The sequence below is a fragment of the Melanaphis sacchari genome, unplaced genomic scaffold, assembly GCF_002803265.2.
Source record: "Melanaphis sacchari strain LSU unplaced genomic scaffold, SCAv2.0 Contig23_pilon_pilon, whole genome shotgun sequence".
NCBI lineage: Eukaryota > Metazoa > Arthropoda > Insecta > Hemiptera > Aphididae > Melanaphis > Melanaphis sacchari.
Window position 1 is genome coordinate 1,436,192 of NW_020271114.1, and position 27,301 is coordinate 1,463,492.

General features: G+C 25.7%; 1 protein-coding gene across 2 annotated transcripts in view; it reads left to right on the forward strand.

The window, feature by feature from the left end:
* Positions 1-15,167: 15,167 nt before the first annotated feature.
* Positions 15,168-27,301, forward strand: part of LOC112594668 — a 36,085-nt gene continuing 23,951 nt past the window's right edge. For both annotated transcript variants that reach the window (XM_025339584.1, XM_025339585.1), the window contains exon 1: positions 15,168-15,289. The gene's annotated coding sequence lies outside the window, so the exon portion shown is untranslated. The remainder of the gene's footprint in view (positions 15,290-27,301) is intronic.

The window sequence follows — 27,301 nt, forward strand, 5'->3', positions numbered from 1 at the left end:
ATAAAAAAGGTAAAAATTAAAAACGAGACACACTCAGGGTATTCCCATAAATCCGAACATAAATCCAAAGTAATTTACAACACTAAGATACAGACAATTAGATTAATTTAACGTAATGATGAAAATCAATGGAAAAAATATACTCTCTTTTACCTCTTAGTATACAACTAGATAGCAAGTTTAGAATACTTGATGTTAGTAGAAAAAACTATACAGCCAATAAATAACAAATGTCGTGAAACAGTTGTTTTTTTATACTTAGTGAATAGAATTTTTTAGTATTCATATTGCTTATTTCAGGACTCCAATTATTTAACTAAAATTATTCACTGACCTAAATACACTGTCGAGATCATCCATCAAACGTCTATCAAACGTTTTGTTCTGGTATAAGACATGGGAAAAATAAAACGTGATGGCGCTTCTGACACGGCAGTACGGCACGCAATCAGTAAAAACATATTGTGGTTACCATAATATTCCTTTTTCGTGTATTATCTCCACAGGCTCCACTTCATCTTGTCGTCTACTACATTAAACTTACAACAATATAATTTATTATTGTGTTTGAAGTTCGACAACTCCGTTCATAAGCGATACCTAAATGTCGTGTATGAATAAATTAATGCTGTGGATGAATATATATATATAACATATACATTATACATACACATTACGCATACTATACGTTTAGAGTTATTAAAAAAAAATATAATAATAACAAAATGAACAGTATTTATATATATACTATATCTTTTTCCTTCTGAATTCAATGGGAATTCGTCACACGTATCCGTCTTAAAACGGTACACAATTTGATTAGTTAGAACCGTGCCCGTGCATATATATTAAAGCAAAAAATAAAGTAACAACTGTAGTGGGCTGTATTGATGGACGTCTATTAAAAATGTTTACGAATTCACAATCGTAAAATCTCTTATTCCTATTACTATTGAATGTAAAAACTTAAAACATACCAGTCTATCGTGTATCTATAGTTATATGCACATAGTACAGCTATAACTGTGTCCATGTTATACTTGTGTCTAGTCGAAACTATTACCAATGTGAAATGTACACATATTTTCGTAGGAAATCGTCATCCTTACAAGATTTTTTATATGCAAAATATTAAAATTATATAATATTATAATGTAATAATACACATTAGTTATTACATACTGAGCAATTTTATAAGTTTCTTTTACTCTGTAGCACCTATTTCATTATTTCATTAAATAAAGATTCGTATGGATGTTATGATATTTACTAACCAATATAGTATTTTATAAAACATAATAACACATAATAAAAAAACCTATTGTTTTCTAAAAAATTGAAAGCAATGGTTTTTGCATTGTTTCTTTCGTAATTTTTGATTCACATTTTAATATATTATGAAAGTTTAGAACTTTCAAACTAAAATAGTAAAATCAATGATATTAACTATTATTATTCATGTTAAAAATGTCCGTGTAGACTAACTATATAATTTTTTTTACACTTTAACATAGGAATAGTCAGTTGCACGTAATATTTCATATATAATAAAATTGATAGTTAAATCACAAAGAAAATAATAAATCAGAATTAAAAACCATTCGTGAAACACTTTTTGAATAACACAAATCAACGAAATTATATACATTTTTAGTTATATTACTTGAACAGTGGCTTAAACTCTTTTTATACCGTTTTACTTTTCTTTTAGGAGCAGGAGCGTCTTGGACGATTCATCATGTATATGCAATAATTGCATGTCCATCATATGTATATTATTGTCGTCTGCGACAGTGTTCGTCAACCGTAGTACTTTGACGCGAGTCCCATATAACAATCGACTCGTTCACGATCTGTGAAAATCGGATAAACGCAATCACCCGTTAATCAATTATTATTATTTCGTTTCGGGGTGACAACCGTCCTTAGTCGGTACGATGTATGGTCATCTAGCTATTATATTATTTAAGATATTATATTGGCAATGCGCATCCAGGTCATGGCAAAGCCAATTCTTTTCACGCGTTACAATACGAAATTCCAACATATGTCCGTGCACAGATGACCCGGAAACTTTACATCGATTTTGTTCTCTATATTTAAACGTGTACCACTATATACTTCATAATAATACATTATAGTATTGCAAACAAATGTCCGAAATCGATAATAATATAATATATAATATTATAACGAGCCTCGCTGAAAACGCCTCTCTGTCCTCCTTACCACTCCAACGTAGAAAAACTACTTTATTGAAGAATTTTTTCCACTTATTCTTTATGTAAATTATGGGTACCTCATAACAATAAAAAAACACGAGCCGATAAACTAAACGTTATTGCCAACTAACTGGAATTAACAATTACTATGAAAATACCTCTAAGGCTATAACTAAAGCAAATGATTAAAAATTTCTATACATAAACACACAAGACACAACCTACACCGCTGTTGAGCACAATAACAGTATTAAGTACCTATATACGATTAATGAATTTAATTTAATTGTTCATCAGCCATTTAAGATAAAATTTACTTAGATACCTACACTAGTACGAGTACGATTTACACAACTACCATCACACACTGAATAAATTTATCTCCTTAAGCAGGTAAAAGTTCGTTATTATTGAAAAAATAACATTTTATATACCTAGATACCTATAATACTCGTTTTATTATGCACCAGCATAATTATATGCACGTTTATATCCACATTTTTATAAGAAAAACTATACCAATTTGAATGGTTGTAAAATTCAACAAACCACATTTAGTACTTTTACGTACTATACATTTACATGATAGCATTTTAATGGTTGAAAAATTAACTCAAATTTCAATAAAAAACTTGTAGATATGTATCCATGAATTTCAAACCATTTTAACTCCATTATATAAATTTAGGTACTTATATCTACTATTTAATAACTTATTTAACAAGCTTATTTTTCTTATGAATATAATAAGAACTATATAATTTAATATTATAGCTTTTTCTTAAACTAGGTACAACCAAATTAACTTTTTAAATAATTTAGTAATTAATTATTATTATTTATAAAAGTCAATTTACTAAAAATGATGTAAATTTAATTTACAAAATTATACTTTTTAACAAATCGCATTAATATTATTTCTTAATTATATTTTTATTTAAATTTTTTTAAACTATTTGCCTTAAATGAATATATATTTGTTGTCTTGAAGAAATACAAAATAAATTACCATAACCTTAATCTACTAAGACTCTCGGGTGTAGTTATCTGTCTACGATTGAATAAAACGTTAAGTGGCAATGTAGTACACAAAACATCAGCTATAAAATACACGATTAATGTAAATTTACATTTAAAATTACTTATCTCATTTCAATATGGTCCAGTTAAATTTATTTGAATACAATAATGTTATTTTTTTTTCTATAGTAATTTTATGTCTTATATAAATCATAAATAAAAAGTGCATGTATTCTCAGCTAAGCAGGGAAATATTATAATATGTATGATAAACTCCTGGTTCCACTATTCATAACTTTCAAATTTTTGTTTTTAAGTTTGATTAATACAATGTCTTAAATCTTACTAATCTTACAATATTGCAACTTTTTGTTTTTTTATTATACTGAATAATTATTATGAAAATATTTTTTAATAAAAAGAATTATGAATTTCAAAATCATATTGCTTAGCATTTATACACGTAGAAGTTTAAAATATTCGTGTTATATACATTGAAGTTAATAACTGTACATCACCTATCTATAATAAAAATAGCATAATATGCCCGGAAATAAATTAATAAATTACCCTAATATTATGAAATACATTTTAAATCTATATTCTACTCACCATTTACGTGGGGTTAATAGTGGTAGAGTAAGTCGTCACGTGCTGCAACTGCATTGCGTCCATGTACGATGCAACATCCCTTTCCCGTGATTATTCTGCAGGCACTATTGCTTGTTGCATACTATTACCCTATGATATTTTCTATTGTTTAATTTCAATGCATAATACACATTTAATTTTTAACTTAAATTTTGCGCCATGATCGCAGACCAAATGGCAAAGATAGACTTAATTGTGTATAGAATAACAATAATAATTAACGGCCTAATAGTCAAATGTATTCCATATTCTAATAATTTGTCTCTATAGGTCATCTACCTCCGGTCCTGGTTTCCCACATAAAATATAGTATATTTTGATGGTTATCACGTTACACACGTACGAACAGCGTACCGTTGCCGCCATCGATTTCCTTACATGGGTCTCGCTCGATTCGCAAATAATAGCGTGCAGGATCAGATGCGGGTGGCAGAGCTTGGACATGATTATAATATAGGTGCATGTAAAAAGCGAGCATTTGGTACCTTGCAGCCGGGTTTGGTTAGGTAATTTTAATTGGTATTAAGTAGAAAAAAATATTCAATACATAACAAACATCATTAAATTATACAATATTTTCTGATTAGCCGAAAAAAAAATTACTTAATTTAATCGACAGATTTCCATCACGACAGGTTTCTTTGCTAAAACCCCATTTATTAAAATTTATTTTACCTTCTTTTATACAAGTTTATAACCCTACATTGTTTTTAATTTTTGTAATAAGTTTTGGTTACAGATTGTAAAAATACGAATATTTAAGTACTAAATTAAAAATAAAATAAGCTGATTTAATGAACAATCACGTAATAGGCAACAGATTATTGTAAATTGTGATGAATGTGTAAATGTAATATTATACGTCATATACTATTTCACGTTGATTTCTAGTGCAAGCATTAATAGTTATTCGATTTTCATCACGTATATGAAATTTCGGGTATATGATGCGTACCCACAATATATTATGTCTCAATGATCGAGTAAACCACGTATAGGCGAGAGCGAATACTAAACAGTTTTCGCGAATCAAAGAATATTTTATCATAGTGTATAATAATATATATATATTATGTAGACCAAAAACAACACATTGTGGTAGTATTTCGCGAAAAGCGAGGGTTTCGTCCGATCTGTTCATTTTCTACTACACTCTAGCATCAGCGACCACCGCGGTTGTAATAAATACCTACCAACAAAATAACAAACATAATATATATAATAAATAATAGCGAAATTGTATCGTCTCGTCGATGTAATATATATAGTTATAAACTTATAAACCTATAATATATACATCGCGCGTCCTATAATCCAATTAATCGCGCTTGGCGGTGACCGCTGCCGCCACCGAGAAATATTATTATTAACAGGCGGAACGGATACGCGTCATCATTTCTGAAAAATTCACACACACGTAGGAACGCAGTACGGAAATGTTGGAGGCTGAGGATCGACGAGAAATAAAAATAAAAAACCCGAAATATGATCGATTTCAGTTTTTATATTTATATTATATGCAAAATATTATTATATTATGCGTATTACGATGTATAACACGCGTATAAAAATGTGGAGAAAGTATAACGCGCGAGTAAATCAATGTAGACCGCAATACTGTATTGTGTGCCGCATATACATATTGTATAGTAAGTGGACGTGGGCGGTGCGGTCGCGAAGAACGTGCTAATGCGGTCCTCGTCTGTTTTTCATTTATATTTTTTACTTCCTTTGCCGGTTGACCGGCCGTTTCTTTCGCATTTAGCGTAATTTATTTTTGGTTTTTTCTCGACACCAGCGAGTCTTCTCTCAATCGATGATTGTTTATTTATCGGTCACGAGTCTCGACTGCAAACTAGAGTAGGTATTATGATAAATTATAAAACATAGCTTAGATTTATCAAGTTATTGTAATTATAGTTACTATTATACAGTAATTCGTAATTATACTTATACTGCGAGCTCTTAACATACGCATTGCACTTACTATACGTGTGCAAGTGTACTAACTACTATGAGTATTAATTCTATAAATTCATGAGGTAACTATACAAAAATATATGTGTTTAGTTAAATTAAATTCAAGTTAGCAAAAACAAATTATTTCACAAATAATTATCGCATAAGTTTTTTATTCAAAGAAACTCATTTTTATGTATGTGTGGCATTTTGTTTATTTAAAAAAAAGTATATTCTGCGAGCATAAAAAATGTTTTAGGATTCTGTTTGTGTCATTTACCATAAGTGTAATTAAGAAGAAACAAATTCAATTTACTTTTATTAACATTACAATAATGTGATTTAATGTTTAAGTATTTTAAAATTAGAAACTTTAATATTTTAATAAAAAGTTTTAAATTTACCATAGTAAGAATAATAAGTAAATTATAAAGTATTTTGTCTTACCCCATATAAACGAGTTATAATATTATACAAACATTATATCTTCGCGCGTAGTTATTTACACTTTCTGCAGCATGGTTAACTGCTCAGACAATATAAGATCAAGCACTACGATATGTTGACCGACGAGACGTTTCCAATTATCGCATCGACAACTATACATGTTTAAGCGTTACACCTGTCGTTAAACGCCCTCTTGTCGACTTTTAATGCGAATTTCGTCGTGTTACTAGTAATAAATAAAAAAAAAATCGTTAAATTTGCTCGTGTTATTTGGTTGAGTTGTCGTGATTGACGGCTGAGATATGCGATTATTTACTATAGTACATAAAAGGAACTAAATTTGTGAACTATATTTTAAATTCGAGAGTGTGCCGATTATATTATACAACCGATCAACGTATTTGATCTGAACAAAAGTTTTATCAAAATAAATATTGGGACGTCTATAAGTATTATAACTAATTTAATAGCTAAAAATATATTAAAAGCAATTTACTTTTCTGTTTTTATCATACAGAAACATATAAAATACGCAGTTTGAATAAAATGAAATGAAAAGTATTATATAGTTGGTGTATACAAAAACATTATGGATTATTCTTTCACCGGATTTGTTCTGCTTCAGTGAATTTTTTTGCATGCATTTTCTGTAAAATATAAACGATAAGGTATTGTTTTAATGAAAAATATTTATTCTTAAATGTCTATTTGAACTTTATGATTTTATTCTAAGATAGATAATACAAGTGTTATAATCAGTAGGTAGGTACCTATAAATGGTGAAAAAGTGTTAGTCGAAACACAAACTAAAAATAAAATAATATATTTTGTAAGGTCTATATAAAATGAAAAATTTACCAATTTAAATTTTTTACCTCCCTATTGAATAACAAAAATAACGTTTGATTTAAAACATTTGTTTTTGTGAAGAGTTTAAAATTTAATAAATACATAAAATATTTTATTCTCTTAGTTCAAAAATAAATAAAACTAAACTAAACATATTCTGTATTTAAAAACAAATAAAATAGTTTTATAGTTATACAAAATATTACAAATATAAAGCTGCAGTTTCAAGAAAATTGCTTAATTGTTGATAATTAATTAAATGACTTATTATTAATCAATGATTAAAAAAAAAATATTATACATCAAACTATTCAACATATTATTAAAATATTTCTTAAACAATTTACCCATGCATATAATTAGTATGATTTGGTATTACATAAATAAAGTTTCGTAGTAGAATTAACAAATTTAGAATATAGAAAGGTGGTTAAAAAGAACTTCCTAGGTTCGAAAGCCGAAAACCAAAACCAATAATCACAACTTATCCACAATATTAATATAGGTATTAATTCACATAAAAAATAATACTCGTTCATTTAATAATTATTTTGAAAATTTAGTTCAAAGTATAGCGAAACACATGCAGAAAAATAGAATATCGGTTGATAGAAAAATACTAAACATTGAAAATAATAATAGAAATGATAACTAAGGCTAGGATTTATATTCATTGATATATTTTTTTTTGCAAATTCTTATTATTACTATTATTAATAATGTCCATGGATCAGTTCATGATAAAGTAAATGATGGTATTATTTTTTTTTGAATATTTTTGCATATTTTGAAAAAAATAAATATTATTGCAAATTTTACGAACAACAAAAACACGAAAAATGCATATTTTATGGTATATTTCGTTACAATTTATTTCATCCATACACAAAAATACTTAAAAGTAATTTAATCTATCTTAACTTTTCGTCGAAAACTCGTACCTACGCTGAAAATTATCTATTGTACTTTCAATATATAAATAGTAAAATACCGTACTGGATTATAGGTTAATTAGTAGTTAGTTGGCATGTGTTTTGATCGAGTCATCGTCGTATATACTTTGCCATGTTGTTTGCTAACTGTATTGATTTCATTAAAATTCCAAAAATATAAAGTATCAGTGCAAAACTTCAACAATACATTGAAGAGTTTTCTAGTAAATTTATTAAAGCTGATGAAAAAACACGATTTTGTAATATTTTTGACCAAGCAGTTTCATAAAATAAGCGCTTTCAAGTAACTCCACATTTAAGTACAGCCAAATACCTCAGTAATTCAACAAGAAAAGTAAAACCAAACAAATATTTATAAAAGACTCATTCGAAGTTCAGAACACAGAATTTTCCCTTGATTTATGTTGTACATTTTTAGTTGCTAATATCCCCTTATGGAAATTGCATAATACAACAAAAATTCATATCGATAATCAAGAACCTATTAAATTTACAATTATACTGATAGATGGAAAATATGTACAAGAATATTTTTGGATATTGGATATTCAGTTTCATAAGAAATATTTTTGAATAAATTAAAAAATAAAATAATAGCTGACTATAATTTATGGCTTTAATTTAAATTTTATCTTTGTAATAGGCTATAAATTGTCAAAAAAAAATAAATATATTTATGAATTCTAAAAAATAAGATGTGATATAATACAGTTAGGAACAATTTTAGGAGCGGCTCTATCTTTAATATTATACATAATTGATTTACTAAAAATTAAGATATAAATAGAGATATATTATCATTCACAGATAGCATGATATTATTTTTCTGAAGTTGAATATTGGTGTAAGATTGAGATGAAAGCGAATTTAGGATTAGCAAAAATAAATTAATGGTTTTAAAAAAATAGTCTATCACTAAGTAATAATAATTTGTACACATTCTATTTGTATTATCTTATGTAAACTTTCAAAATAAATTATTCTAAAATCACACATAAACAAAATGTATCCGTTAAAACAATTTAGATTATTGTATCATAGAAATATATAGAAATAAAATAAATTATAAATATTAAAATAATAATTATAATAAAAAAGGAATACTACTGATGAAAATCTATAACTTTCTAAGTCAAATAATACATAAATACAAGATTTGATTTATAAATAAAGGATTATAGCTATTCAATAATTTTTCTTGTGATATCATAACTAAGATTTAAATATGAAATTTAAAATATGTAGGCAATTATTTTACTAACTATATAAAAATTACGATAAAATATTTTTATAATTATCCTTCAATTTATACATTTAACAACTACCAATAAAAAAATTAATATTATAATATAATTATAAACTTTCTGCTCCAAGTTACTTATAAATTATTACTTAAATATCAGGTGTAGAGTAATAATATAATAACTATAATTATAATATGTGTGTAATATTAAGTTACGAGTATATAACTAATTTAAAAATTAGTTATTTAGTATTTATATATAAATAGATATATGTATTTAATTCTTGATTTAAATAACAAACTATACAGACTATATGTCTTTATTACTATGTTAATTATAATCAGTATTAAATTATATTATTATACATAGTTAGTTACGCTAAAATGTTCACTTTTTATGATTCTGCTCAAAATTTATGTTTTCAAGAAGAATATTTTTTGTTTAATATTATTAGTTAAAATATTGAATATACTCACGTGAATAATACATATTTATTTTAGAATTATACAACATAGCCATAAGTTATCCGAATACGTATTACTATTCTCTATTAAATAACATTACATTATATTAATCGGATGAAAACAAAATGAAAACATATGTAAAAGAATAATGAATGACATAAATTTAAATATTTACGGAGTTCTGTGAATACACAAGTGTCTTTCAATTGAGCAAGACGGTATTTTTTTCTTATTACATTTGATTTTTATTTAGCTGATGAAAGATGATATCATTGAATCAAGTATTTAGTGACTGTATGTTATTGAAACGTTGGTCAAGTCTGTCCATTGTCACTGTGTCAATTTTTTCGTTATTTTATTATTATGTACTTTTTTGTCTAAAGAAGACGATTTTTAATTATATTGTGTGCAGGAACAATCGAACATGGTCCTCTGAAACAAACGCCGTCCTAGTTTTGCAATTCCACTGCAACTACTATGTCCATTCACAACGGTAATAAAAATTATTGTCTTTTTTTACTTACTAAATATGAAGTTGTTATTATTTTTATGGACACGTTACACTTAACGCCTCAGTAATTTTAAGATTTTTTTTTATTTTTTAACATTATTTTTAACTTAAATCCGATGTACATGTTATATTTTTTTAAATATGAAATGATATGATATTTCAGAATATGGTCCATGAATTGCAATAAATAAAAAAACGTATCATCTTAGTCTAGACTTTTTATGGTGAATGTTAAGCGTAGGTGGTAATTTCTACGACGTATCGATAAAAATGGCGATGTTAAAATGATATCTATATGAATAATATATAATAAATGTTAGTAAAATGTTCATACTTTATCCATTTTTTCTATTGTTGGTGATGAAATATATTTAACATTTAATACGTATTCCGTTAAATCGAACAAACCGTTATTAGGATAAAAACAAATATACTTCAGCATTGGAATGGACTCATCCGGGCATCTAATGGAACACGCATAGACCGCCTCGACGTGGCCTAAACTAGTCAACCTCGCTTATTGAAAAATTAACGGAGCTAATTATAATAAAAACTAATAAGTTCGTTAAACTCGCTAATTTACGGTTTCGAATGTGGTAAGTAGTGACATAACAGAATAAAATATTCACGATAAGAAAATATAATTGCGATCGCGGCGATCAATGACGAGTTTCAATCACCGTTTACTTGGTTATAGGCCAGATGACAAGTAGAACGCACACAACTCAAATTGCAATATGGACTCACAACTCGAGTTCATACGACGTCTTACTCTCAATATAATATTTTTTAAATATTAAAATACCCCATATGTTGTATTATAACGGAGCCAATATTTAATTTAATATTTCTACGCATAAAGATACTAACTTTACATAAACAAAAAGCCAAAACTAATTTATCATCTATGGAATATAAAATGGATAACATGAATAGATATTTAGAGTAAAATTACAAGCAGAGGAATAACTTCAATACGGAGATATTGAAATCTCTAATATTTTCATTTTCAGTTAATCCACGAATGTCATAAGTTATTAGGGTTGTAATTTCAAACGTTGCAATACAATTATGCCCCATGAAATATAGCGATAATAATTGTTTGCGCTCAATACATAATTTTTTAATTGTAAGCTCACAAGTCGTTTGTAAACAGCAAAAAATGTGAAAACCCGTTAAAACAAATTTTGACTTGAAAAATGATAAATTGTTTGTATACTACTGTTAAATCGCATTCCCAATTTAGATTAATACTATAACTTGCAATATCTAATACAAAATAATGATACGATTTATCTTAAACATCTCTAAAAGTTACATATAGTATTAATTAAATCGAGTATAATTTTTTCTTGTAATAATTTGGCTACGTTTTGAGTTATTAATGTTATTATACATTTCTACAAACCTATTTTAATTAAACATGTGATATTAATGAGATACAATAAGTACTTGAAAAATGAAAAGGAAAATATTTAAAAAAAATTTACTTAACATTTAATTATGATAAATCCTTTTGTAAATTGTTTGAATTTTTTTAAATTTTTACTACAACTTATGTATGCAAGCGAGTTCACGTTTGGTTCACTAAAACATATTTCTCATCATGAGAAATTAAGTTGTATATTTCTTGTACTTCAACAGGTATCACCAATTAAATATAGGTATTAGTCTTTTAAACAATTTTCCTTCTAATTTTACAAACTAATAAGAAAGACAACAAAAGTAAATTTATAGATTAGTTGAATGACATTACTATTCTCATTAGCCATATTTTGATTATACTTTTTTCAAATTTAAGCTTTTTTGTATTGTTAAATCAGAGAATAACTTTTCATATGTTCTAATGAATAAACTATTTTATTTTATGTATATATTTTAAAATGTTTTAAATGATATATTTTTTTACTTAATATCTGTACCTATATCACTAATTATTTGCAAAATTAATGAAATTATCTGATATTTATCTAGATAAAAATGTATTAATTTTATCTTTATTCAGATAAAATTAGTACAATCATCTTTATCTTTATTTAGATAAATTATTAATTATCTATTCCCAACACTGTTTATTACCAGTTATCCCTCCATAGATACAATAATCGGCGATGAATACAAGTTAAGAAGACCAAAGTCTCAATTAAAATTAAATATTTCCAAGTACTTAAATTGAGTGTTTTAATTTGAAATAATAATTATATATAGAATTCGTTTATTTTTATGAAAAATTGAATCGTTTTAACATAAATAAAGCAATAGAAATACATTTTTATAACTATATTTAGTTATTTTATTGTATATTGTGCTGTTTTTACTTGTTTAATTTTTTTTCTCATAGAATTATTATAATTTAAAACTTGTATACTCCAATTAAAATATTCTTGATAAATCGATAAAACTATTTACCTGTAAACAATTGATTACTTATGTATTTCTTATTTTTGTCCAAATACTAAGACTATTTGAAAAATAAATTTCCCATTACCTCTTCAATTATAAAACATTACCTATACTATATGTGGTCGTCCATGTTATTGAGAATCTTTATAATAATTTAATTTTATTATTATTAAATTATAAAATAAACTAAACTAACAGTAATTATTTGATCATAAGTACCTAAAAGTTATTTAAAAACCTATTTACTACAAATTTTTAAATGTATTTAGTAATAATAAAATTTAACAAGTCTTTTCATATTATTGATGTTTTATAATTTATAGCAACATGAGAAATATTGAGAATATTACAGTTTTAAACTACATTAAAATATTTTATGGAAATTTATATTTAGTTAATAAATTATTTACACAAAAATATTATATTCACCCTTTTTATAAATGATATAAAATAACAATTGAGTGAAGACAGTCATATTGCTTAACATTAAATGATTGAACAAAAAAATTCATTTGTGAAAGTATATATATGAAAAAGTACTGGTTTATATTGAAAAATGACAAAATGAGTATGTAATATGTATGCAGACAAAAATTTTGAAAACGATCATGAAAAAAAAAGTAAGTAAGTGGGTACCATTCTGCTATATCTTAAGTGTCGAGTGGATCACTATTATAATGGTGTGTTAAATTTTAATTCAATGATACATAATTGTGTATGAAAAACGATTCTGAGCGGAAACAGTCCATCAGCTTTATCATTTAGTATATATTCCATGGTACGTTTTTTAACGTAGTTAATAATTTCATTAGTCAATAATTAAAATAATTAATAATAATAAAATATAGATTATTGATTGCATATAAAGAAAAACAATTATTACAAAGTTGGTGCTCTCAATTTTTTTAAATATTAAAATTAAATTATATTCATACAGGTGCTACAAGTTGGTGCAGTGTAAAAAATATATTTATACTTTTAACTTCTATGGTTGGTTTTATTGTTTTTATGTTTCAAAAACTTTGGCTGTATGAATCACATTTAACTAATTAAATAATTAGTTTGATAAGTTTTAAGGTCACTATGGTTACAAAATTATTATTTTGATATTTAATATTAGATTTACGTAAGAATTTCCGTTTTTCCTTAATTTTTTGTTTGTCTTTTTGTATAATAAAAAGTACTAGGATTATTTAAATCTTAACCTCTCTAAAATACAAATTTATCCGATTTTCTATCCAAAACCACTTTTATAGTGAAAATTGAAGCATTTTATCAGCTACTTATAATGTGTATAAACACTATAAACACAAAATAACACATCATTGTAAAATCAATACATTCATCTATCCACTAAGAATCTAAAAATATAATTAAATATTAAAATCATCTTAAGATCTCTATTATTTCTAAAAAAATAAAAGAGTACAGTCGATTATACTTATATTTCTTAGTTTCATGTCAGAAAATGGATTAAAAATTACGTCATCTTAAGAAAATACCAAATAAAATAATATCTTATCTCGACGAACATCTTTTTTATAAAGTCCATAAAGAAAAATATTTATCGTTATTAAATACAAAAAAAAAAAAACGATTTATCATAGGAAAATCAAAAAACAAATATAATATTATACATTTTAATATATGACTTTGCCACGTTAAATTTATAATATGCATAAACAACAAAATTAATAATGTAAGGAATTCCGTTTTCCAATAACTATCCAACCATCGTATTGATTTGAAATCGTGTGACACGATTTTTTGCCGCACACTCGAATTTCGGTTCAATTAATTTCCCAAATATATATTTAATATATATACATGCATACGTAAACATTTTATTATTTGACCCAAATAACATATCATATTATATTTATATTCAAATTTAAAGGTGCCTATATATTAAATTATCAAAATTGCATATAGTAATATTATATTGTCATCGTCGGCGGTGAAGACGTGAAAAAAAATCTCTCTGTCTGTCAGTGGACACGGCGGTACACATCGTTAAATTAATATTTATAAAATATATTGTAAAAAAAAAAGATTTGCGGCGCTCACCTCCGATATCATTATACACTCGCCACTCGGAAAACTACAGCGTATTGATGCGTATTGTGCGGGTGGGGAGGGTCTGGGCAACGACGTCGTTGAAGTGCTTGCCTGGACGATTGTACATCGGCACAGTCGTCCGGTAACGATATCACGTGGAACAATTGCGCGGGAGTTCTGATACTTGGCCGTCGTCGTTATTATTATTAACACCTACCTATTTATATTGCACTCCTTCGTCGTCGTCTATACAGTGTAAACGCGGTTTTTATTTTTTTCATCTTTTGCTCTAAGTAGTCTGTTAATACAAACAAGTAAAACAAATAATAATATAGAACTCAATTTTATTTTTAAATATTTTCATCAACACGATATTGTACATATAATCAAAAATATTAAGAGCGGCCCATGATTGGATTGTCTTTTTATTTAATTTCAAATTAGATTAATATATTACTGATAAAATCAAGTTCTTGGATCGCTCTGACATATACACCGCGCACAAAAAGTAAGTACAAAAGATTTATAGATATTAATGTATTGTGGTATATTATTATTAAGTATTTAACTTCATTACCCACCGTTCAAGTCTAAATCACGTTTATATCCATACTCCCGCTACAATAGGTCATACCAAAATTATACTTCACCATAACAATTATATTTTAAAAAATAACACACTATAAAAGTTCATAATATTGTAATGAGATAAAAGTAGGGTAAATGAAATGGATGGTAAAAATAATTTATTGTTTTAACTCAGTTATTTAATAAAATCATGTTTAAGAACTACAAATGAATATATATATAAAGTCTATAATTAAATACCATAAACTTTAATATTTTTAACTCATTACATATTTAGTCACGTAATGAGAAGATTTATCGGGGAGTGAGTACGACAATTTTTTTTTAATAGATATCTATTATAATATAAAGTAATTTATAATTTTTGCTAAATAAATATCGCTTAACTTTTGTAGAATTCATGATAATTTATACCGGCCTTTTTCTATTTGTCACGATAAAAATAGATCAGAATTATTTTTATTTAAAAATAAATAATAAGGCAGGAGAAGTAAATTAATATTGAATTTTTAATAAATAAAAAAAATTATTGTAACTAACATGAACAGCATAAATCGGGTAAATATACGGGTAAATATATATATATATATATATATAATGATTGAATGTACTGTGAAACGAATAACTGAGCGCCGTTTTATATACAGTATTGGTTTTTATATGTACCTATATCTGATTTGAGATGACACTTTTGAATATAATCAAATTTTAGATTGCAACATAATTCTAACTATATATATATATATATATATATATTGTATATATAATATTATTATTAATATGTAAGTATTTTAATTTAATGGTAATTATAATAAATAGTTTGTTTGATACATCATGTTTATATCGTAATTATATATAAATATATCAATAAATATTTTTTCTTCGTTGCGTATGTGATTAAGATACTTACATAAAAATAAAAATAAATATTACTACTATTAAAAATAGGACACTTAAGTACGAATACTAATAATAATAATCATATTATTAAAGAAACCCTTTCCCGAGATTTCAGTTCTTAGACACCATTTATTATTAATTAAAAAACTCATTTATAATTGGTTTAAAAAATATACAAGAGTACACTTTTTATGACTTTAATAGTTTGATTATCATTAATATCTAATCATCTAAATTATTTTAAATAGTTGTACGTATAAATTTTTTAACCATTAGAATTACGAGATGTATTATTTTAAGTAATAATTAAAAAATTTAAAGTAAATCTACAGTAATAATAATTAATAATACGTTCCACATGATAATGTATATTGTATATAAATCCTTATACTAAGTAAGTTTACAACATAAATATATTTACAAGTAGGCCGTTTTTTATGATTATATTACTCGAAAACTTTCTGTTGTTAAATTGCACATAAAATCCGTGAAAGCAGATGCTTGATTATTTTTCTCCCACATGGAACATAGGTTTTAAGAGAATCTTTTTTTCAATCTTTATATAACAAATGTATCATCTCAAATTAGAAATCCAATAACATATTTATACAATATAATGCTATAGTCGAGTACTAGGTTAACTGCCTTAGGGGCACTACATTATATACAAATGAGCATCATATTTAACTGCAAGTAGTAAAATAGTGTTTAGTTTTTATTGTCAAACACAAGTCGTTAAATTGCCCCTAAGCTCATTAACAATTTCCAACTATACATTTGCAATATATATTCTCATAATAGATACCTAATAATCAAATATTAACAATTATTTAGTACCTATACAATAACAATATTATTAAGTAGAAGTATAATTTAATTTACCGTTAAAAATTACAAAATCTATTTATAAATACTTTATACGACTACTATGTACTTATTTAATAATATGCACTAATTAAGTTCATGTTTATTTTTTTTTTACTTAAATATTTAACATTTGAAACACCCATATATATATATATGTATATATATCATACAAATATAAAACAACTGTACATGCTGCAAAAAATAGGTAAAACAGCAAAAAAAGCAAAAACATATTAGCATGAAAATATTTACAAAAAAAAAAAACGTAATCTAATTATTATGCTCGTCGTCCACACGTAAAAAGAACAAAAATAATACAGTTTATCGTTTTAAAAACTAGCGTATTTTAAATACAAGCCACCAACATTGAATTACTGAAAATACAACGAGCCTATGTTAAAACTATACATATATAGACACGCAATACACACACCACACTATAAGTAGGTTAAATGGAAAACACAATGTTTTTACTCACTGAATTGGAATCGTTACGAAGTAGGTTGTCCGCTGCACTGCGACAGTAGTAAAATACACACAATAATAGTAATTTAATTAAATCGTTTGGTGATCGTTTTCATTTCACACTATAGTTTTTTTTTTTTTTTTTTGGTAGAAACGTCGATTGTCTTATCTAGACTCTAGAGCAATGGTCCCTTATTTCAACGTGGTCCACGGTCGTACAGAATAATGATGAGATACGATAATACATAGTATGATATTGTGACAATATACATACTTTTTACATGTTATAGTACGTTAATTATTATATTATAAATCCGATAAACGGTTGGTAATTTTGAATTAAAAAAAAAAAAAACCCAAATTATTATGTATACAATATTTCAGGCCAAAAGGCAAAATAAGAACTGAACGACATAGGTGACATGCGCTCTATACCGACGACGGTTTCGATTTTCTAACACACAATCGATGCAGGTATCCCGACGTCGATTCACAATAAAATAGGATACTACTGATTTGAGCGAACATTGAATGATTATACTACGTATATTACATTTTATTTATATAGATAGTTCTGGAGTCTTTAACTACGTAATTGGAAGTACTCATAACTTGGTTTAAAACTTGTAACAACAACGCGCAGTTTCATGGCAAATGGGTTAATAAACCGTTCGTAAAACCAAAAATGTTAGTCTCTTTACACAACAAATAATAGGCAAACGACGACGGCGGCGGCGGCGTAGGAAGCGGTCACGGCAAATCGCGTGTAAACGTAGCGTTCGTCTGCTACCAGAGCAATTGTTACACAGTTAATACCTAACAATAATGTTTTCATTTGGTCCTTTAGTGTCGAAATTTACCTAGTAGAAATATAAATATTTGCAAGAAACTACGATAGGGTTCCAAATTTTTGGAGTTACCTATGATCTTGTATAAAATAGATTTTATTGTTATTATTTAGTGATCGTCCGTCGAATAAAAAAGCATCCCACCCGTGTTTGTGTGTCACTTCTACCGATATTCAAATTCAATAAAACCTGAAGCACGTACGACTTATTTTATAATTAATTCTTACCAAGTATATATATTTATAAATATTTATTATGCCCCTTGGTTTGTATTTTGTTTTGGCGATCGCGATAACAGTATGATGGTGATGATGGTGATCGAAAATAACAGGGAAATTTCTTAAGAAAAAAAAAACTGATCTTCGTACTGGGTCAATATAGTCAATATAATCAGTTTATATTAATACGACATATTTCATTAGTATACGTAAGCTAACCTTAGGGTTTTTTTTTTTTTTTTTGTATTAATCGAGTAATACATATGAGTAGATACATATAGTTGTATAGGCACCGTAAAAAAAAGAATGTTTTTAATCTATATTATTGAAATCTGTTTAAGACAATAAATAATAAAATTATGATCAGTTTTACATGTACATAAATATTTTTGTTTATGCTTAGACATATTACTGTTAGTTGAATATAAATATTTTTCAAGATTCACATTTGTAAAGTTAAGTATAATTGATGTACGCGTGTGTTGTATATAATGTTTTGTACATGCGTTCCGCTTTAAATCCTCTTACAATAATGACCGATGGACGACAAATGATATAAAGAAAAAGTACCGTTCAACGAGTTTTACATGAACGATTTAATTCTTCACATTTTCCTGGTATAGACATATTTAAAACCCCGTATTATTAAAATTTGAATTCTTGAAAGCAATCATATTGTAATATATACAAATATTTTTATTATATAAGTATTTATACGTCTATGTTATGCAAACACGTTATAAAAGTTCTGTAGGTAAGTTTAGTTGTCAAACATTTAAATTTTAAATTTCATTCATGGTACAACAAAGTAAACTAATTTATTAAACTCACTTGTAAAAAGCAATTAAATTTTTTTTTTAGAAATGAAAATGTACACATAGTATAAAGTTATTTTTCAAAGACAACATTAGTGTCTCTTACACGTCATCGTTTCAGAGTACGGGTGTAAAATAAATTTGCATAGAAAAACAAACAGAACAGAATACATGTACAAATATACAATTATATTGTATAATATACCTCATAAATATATATCCTATAAGAAAGCTGCATATCTCAGAGTATATACATATTTATGTGAAAATAAATGTTGACTAATAGGTATGCCACAATTCAATCCTGCGCGAATAAAGGTGTAACCTACATATATTTATAAATATTTATTTTGTGGCAAAAAAACTATGCCCGATAATTCGTTTGACAAATAAAGCAAAAAACTGCGTATAAAAAGATTGACTAACAATAATAATATTATCAATAAATGAAATAGCAAATTGTAAAATTCCCGTATCCTATGACACTATTACATGCAAATAGTACATAAAAAATAATAATATGTTGGTTGTTCAAGAATTTAGTGAAACGTTTATAGTCCAGGATCCATTCCCAGATTATCATACTGACATTATCAAAATTTTATGAACATAAATAAAAATGTATAATATTAAATAGTTATTTGACTGTATAAATAAGTCCTTAACTAAATATATAGATTATAGGTATTTTGATAAATTTAGATTTACCGATATTTTAGTTTTAGGTATTTTAATTTTTAATTTTCTTCTCCTAAAAAATCATATTTGTAAATAGCATATACATGTACAACAGTAAACATTATAAATTTATAAGCTATATAAAAAAAAAAAAAAATTTTAAAAATAAATAGCAACAAATGTTTTTCAATTCTTTAATTATACGTGTATATTATATTATACGCCTATACCGATATTAATATCAACGCGATAGATCGATAAAAGTTTGAACAGTTAGGTAATACTCGTATATTCAAAGGTTATAATATAATTTCGACAATTTCAAATAGAGAACTCGATATTTTAATTTTTGATACAAAATATTTGTTAATTTAAGTATTTACTTATATTTTTAGTATTCGTAGTACTTGAATAAGAAAATAAAATTTCAATATCAGGCTGCTGTAGTTTCAACTATATTCATCCTCAACTCCTCAAGCCTCAGTGATCTGCGTGTATATCTACACAGAGCAGCTTAAAAAGTGCTGATCGCAATACCAATAAACATACAAAAAATATATATATTTATATATACCTATTATTATTACGAGTAATCGACGTTTGAAAAACAAAAAAAAAAAAAAAAAAATCGGAAAAGAAATAATAGAATTTATTGAGTTTACAGTTACGCATTTCGCCGAAACGGCGTAAATACGCGCGCGTGCAATCAATTAACGTCACGCGTGTGATGAAGGGGGAAATTTTATCGGACGGATCGCGAGCGCGCGCGCGGTCTAATAATTACTATATTATAAGCGGCAGTGGTGGATCTAACCCGGCATAATAGAGAAGGGGGTAGTCTATTGGCGCAAACATAAGGGGTTAGAGCCATGGTATTTTTTTTAGAATTACGCATGTGTACAACTTTTTTAAATATGGTGGGGGGAGATTGCCCCCCAACTGGTCTAGTTGAACTGGATTCTACTATGAATTAGACAGTGTAATGTCATCATCATAACGACGGTATCGGGCGTGACACATATATACATATATATACTCGTGTATATATATATTATAATAATATTATCGTGTTATGCGAATCGACAAAAACGATACGCACACGATCGCAAACGATCCTTATCGTCGCCCGGGTCACCGTCATCGCACTGCAATATCTAATATTATAATAATATACATCATTATAATATTATTTTCGTCATCGCCGCCACTCGGACATAAAAAATAATGCGCGCAGCACGACGTTATGTCGTCACAGCCCGTTGATCGGCCACCGGTTGTTTTTCGCACACGCGGTATAATTGTATATATATATATAGGTATATATGTTTTAACACCGAGGTTTGTTTGTTTTCTTATGCGGTAAACATGATAACGAACAAGAACAAGAATATCTAACCGTTACGGCCACGGGTTTTCACAAAGATCTTCTCCAATCACAATACACAGCGAATCAATCCTTCCAATTTAGTCTCAAAATAAAGACAATATGTTTTAAAATTCATCTACAGACATCGATATATGGATTCTATTTAGCCAATCGATTAGCTCTTCCCTTAGGGGTTTAAAGTCTAGATTAAAAAAACAAAAAACTAATTCAGCTGTTTGAAAATAGTAGAACACGCAAACCCCCAAATAGTCAATACTAGGCTTTTATAAAAGTAAGTAGGTGTTAATGTAATAACCTTGTTGTTGATGCTGTAACAGTGATATAAAAAAAAAAAAAAATTAGTAAGTAATTTAAGTCATACGAGTATTTAAAAACCATACTAGACTCTAAAACTTTTTCAAAAATTCAAATCATACAAAAGTGTACCGATTGAATATGTTTTAATTTTATATTTTAGTTTTATAAGACATTAATTAATGTGTGATTCAATTAGAAAAATTAATTTTAATAACAAATATTAAGGTTTGATCATTTTACACGTTAGTAAAACTAAATTTCATGAAATCCAAAAAAGGCTTTTTATAGTTTACCTCTACATCTATATGCAGTTAAAATGTATGCTTAATATTACAAGTATATATAAGTAATGCACTGCTGCAGACTGCAGTCGAGCTGTTGCACTGTAACTGAAAAACAGACCATCACCACCTCCGGTCAGACGTGATGTTCTTGTAACAATTTACGTGCGTAAAACGTAGTGCCGTTTGGAACGGATCACAAGATATACATACAACGCTAAGCGAATACTGGCGGCGCATGAACTCTGAGTTTGATTTATTTTCACACACTCGTTAGCGTGATAATTATAACTATAACATAACATAAAGTTTGTATTCCTAAAACTGTTATATTCGTTTTTTTTTTAGTCGCGGTTAATAGTATCAAAATTGTTTGTATATGCTTAAACGTAATAATGACTATATTACCGTATAATATAATATTATAATATTTACTACGTTTATAATATTCGTAAATTATACACCTACTAATAAGAATTTGTACAAAATTGTACACTATATAGATTGTTTTATTTATATAGATCTTAATGTTCACAAATTGATAACAACGAAATATGAAAATTGATTCTCTAAGTAAACCGCATAATGTTTTTAAATTGAGAATTTTCAGTTTAAACACATTCAATACTTTAAAAATCATCTAAGAAAATAATTTTCTCGGTTATTTATGAAAAATATATAGACGAATTTTTTCAATACTAACGCATATTGTAATTGGAAATAATATTTGGGGCTTACATCCTTCCCATAAAAAAAATAATAAACCTATAATTCAATATACATAATATAATAACTGGAAATAAATAATTGTATAGCCTTTGCATAACATTATTTTAGTTACGGTACTGAAATATACTAATCACTTTTACGACAATATTATTGCATCGTATTTTAAATGTTCGTTTTTTGAATACATGGTAGTAATAATAATATCCAATAACTCCTTTCAGACTTGAGTTACGTATTGTGGTAAACGATATATAAGGATGATTTAAAAATAATAATAAAATATTTCTCATAAAATCATATACATCTCATATCATATATTATCTGCCTATAATATGATGTTAGAAGTAATGACACGTTAATAATAAACTTGTATTTATATTTTAAATTGTTCGATATTTATTTGAATAAACTAAAAGGTCCCCAGATTTATATTAATAATAAATATAAATCTTGCATTTTCAATACTTTAAAAAAATATGTGCTGTATAAAATAAATCAATACTATTTTCAACTTCTACGAGTATATATTATAAATTTATTTACGTATGTATATTGTTTAATTAATAGAATATTATACAATAACTAAAGAATAATGTAAACACCGTACTTACTAAATAAACTGATAAAATTATAAATAATGGTTTTAACCTTGAGACTTAGACTCCTAGTATATCAAAAGTGTTGTTTTAAAAAAACATATATTTTAACAAAATAAAAAACAGAATCCAAATTATTAAAATATATTTACAACAATTAATATAATAATATTAAAAATCAAAGTTAAAATAATAAAACTTAGGGAAATTAATTTTGTAAACACAAAATATATGTAATTATCAACAGGTAGATATTAATCCCAAAGGAGATATTTAAGTGGTTAAATGTATAATTTATATACTAAAAATGTGAAAAAAAATTAATACCTAATGTTAAAATAATTAAATCTTCTTTTTTTATCTTCTTGTACATGCTCGGTTTTCTTTACGTACATTCATATTTTATATTTTACTATTTATTAAAAATTTAAACTGTAAATATTACTTAAATTATAATATTACCGATATGAATGGTTTTAATATTAATACTAGTTTAATTTTAGATAAAAAAAACATAAAATAATTATTACGTAATGCTTTTTTTATATATTTATATATAATTTATTTTTTTTAATCCAATGATTATTTAATTTACTATTTAATTAAATTTTTAACAATTTTTCTTAAAAAGTAAAACTCAAATGTTAAGTCTATACACAGGCATTGTAATTTTCATTGTGTTCACTTTAGTTCATTTCTTATAAATATTTTTTTTTTTATTTTGAAATGATTATCATAAGTGTCGAGTCACGATTTAATTAAAATGTAGGTATAAATGATTTGTAAAAAAATAAAAGTAACTAAAGGATCTATCTTCAATTTTATGAACTACATTTTGATTAATATACTATCCCATCTTTTAAATATAAATACCTATTAAAAAAAGTTCATATTTTTATTTAAGCCCCATTAACAATTGAAAATAGAATTTTAATTGATAATTTATAACCCAGGTACCTATAGAACATCCGAGCATATACCTGCATCATAATAGCTATAAAAAATTACTTAAATGAACATACTGTCGTTCGCAGAGCGTAACAAGAGTAATATACATAATCTTTTAAACCTTTTTTTATTCAGAGGGGTGAGAGCACTCATTTTATCATTAATAATTTTTATAACAATTAAACATACATTTGATAAGTTATAAAAAATTATTTTTGAATATTTCCAAGTATAAACGTTCGTGTAGTGCAATTTAATTTAAATAATTTATATCAAAACTTTAAAATTTACTTGCTATTGCATACAAAGAAGACAACAAGCAAAACAGACGACAATAAAATTAAATTGTCTGAATTTGATTTAAAAATTTGATTAAAAGAAGAAAACAAGTCATCTAATTATGTATTAACAAAATTAAAATCATGTAATAAGTGTAACAATCATTATAAGATTATTGTTATTAACTCTGTTTCAAGTTCCCACTATTCTAGAAACTTTAAGAAACACGCTTTTCCTGCACAATTTTACTGGCATAATCAAAAGTTAATTTAAATCAAATTCAAATTCATTTCTTTAACTTTTTAAAAAATAGCTGACGTGAAATTGTATTTATTGCCATGGTTGAGATTATGATTCAACATATTTGTACGTTATACCTGCTAATATGTTTATAATATAATCATAATAATTTAAATAATCAATCATTAAAAAAAAAAAAAAAAAAATGGTTAGGGGACTAGTGTATCATGTTTTTAATCCTAATGAGTGTTTGCCGTTAAAGATTCAAAAATATAATTAGCATTTAAAAACTATAATAAATTATTTTTTTTTTAATTAGAAATAAATATTTTTATTTCCATAAAAACTAAACTGTAATGATTTAAACTCAAAAAATATTAGTTAATGTATTATTGTTTTATATACCTATGTCATCTATCATCATTATTTTATATTTTACATGTTGTAAAGTAAGAACTGCTGATATTAATCATTAATTTCATATTCACTATTCACATAATATAAATTTTCTATATCAATAGTATTAAATAATTTATAAAAAATAAATAGCTTTACATGTATTTTATCATTGCGATTAATAATATTAAATGCAGTGCCCATAAATATAAAACATATTTATCAATAGGTGGTATACATTTCGAATCTCTACTATTTAGAGAATTTCGAACATAAATGAATTTTACAAATTACATAATATGTAAATATATTCGTATCAATAACTTAGTATAGATAAGATAGAAAAAATGATAGACACATTATTAAATAAAGTATAATTAGTAAATAATTAACGATAAATAATGTATATTGAATAGACAACAATAAACACAATTTATAATAAAACTAGGTGTGATTATTTGGTATATAAAATTCTATTAGATGGAAAATAGTTATTTATAATTCGTGTATATATTTAGACTTAAAATAGATTCTATATAAGTTAAAGATTTAACAGACAAAAATGACACAATCATTGAATAATTTATATATAATATACATAATATTCAGCACTTCTACAAACAATTTCAATGACTGTAATCAGTATAATCTGATGATTACTTAGATTTCGCTACGGTCTATGAATTTTATGATCTGACCAATATAAAATAATGACAAAAGAACTGGCCTAAATTGTTAAAATGTAGAATTAAAAAAATAAATGGACTTAAGTCATCAAAAACCAGTGATAAACAGATATATACTAATATTTCATTATTTAGGAATGAAATGCTTATTTTATATTAATAACTAAAAAAAAAATTCTACAGAAATTACGAGTGGGAAGTAGGACGACAAAATGAAAAATAGTTTTTAAAAATACTTTAACAACAATAAATAATATTTGATATAACAATGCTTAAACGAGACACTTCTTTGATTTAAATACTTTATTTTTTCTTGAAGGTGAATAATGAATTGATTTTTATATTATTGTTATGATACATTATCGTGATTAAGAAGTATAATTGTACCATAATATATTTAACATATTTTGATACTATAAATATTAATTTTGGTATTAAGTATAAATACTTATACATTAACATCTGAGTCCTAGATAACTTATGAGAATGGACAGTAATAATCTTAAAGCAAAATTTCAGAGGAGTAAAAACATTAAGATCAGAAAAGTACGATAAAATTACTAAATACATGTAACACAAACTCTAGTACTATACGACTGTAGACGTTACGGTAAGCAGCTCTGATCAAGTTAAGTATTATTCTCGTTAACCACAGTTGTCTAAGATCCACGATTAAGATGAGCAATGAACCTTAAACCAAAATAAACAAAGGTTCTTAATATAAATATACATAAAGTACCGTTTATCTCAAGAAATTTAAAAAATATATAAATATCATTGAAATACAAATTACTATAAATATTACTATAGCATAGGTTGGTAGATATATACAAATTTTAAGTACTTTTAATTGTAACTCCTATTAAATATTTTAAATATATACTGAAGTATATTTTAGTAATAAATGCAAGTCTATTATTCACGAATAAACTGAAAATAATATTTTAAAACATACATTACGCATGTATTATAGTAGATTACAACATTGATTTCTATAAATTTAAATATTAAATTAAGAGTTGAGTTATACCTTTAAACATATTATTGTTGTGTAATATGATATATTAATAGAGATATTTACCAAGACAATATATAATTACCAATGCAATGGAATATGAACACCATGTCCTGTCAAAATATCGTACAATATTTGATGAATTTAATTATAAATAACTAAATATAATTAAAACGCTAGAGGAAAAAATAAGTAAAGGCTATAATAACGAGTATACCTTTATTAAAATAATAGATTGTATTTAGTTGAATGTTGATTTATTGTTTAACTGAACATCAAAAGATCTA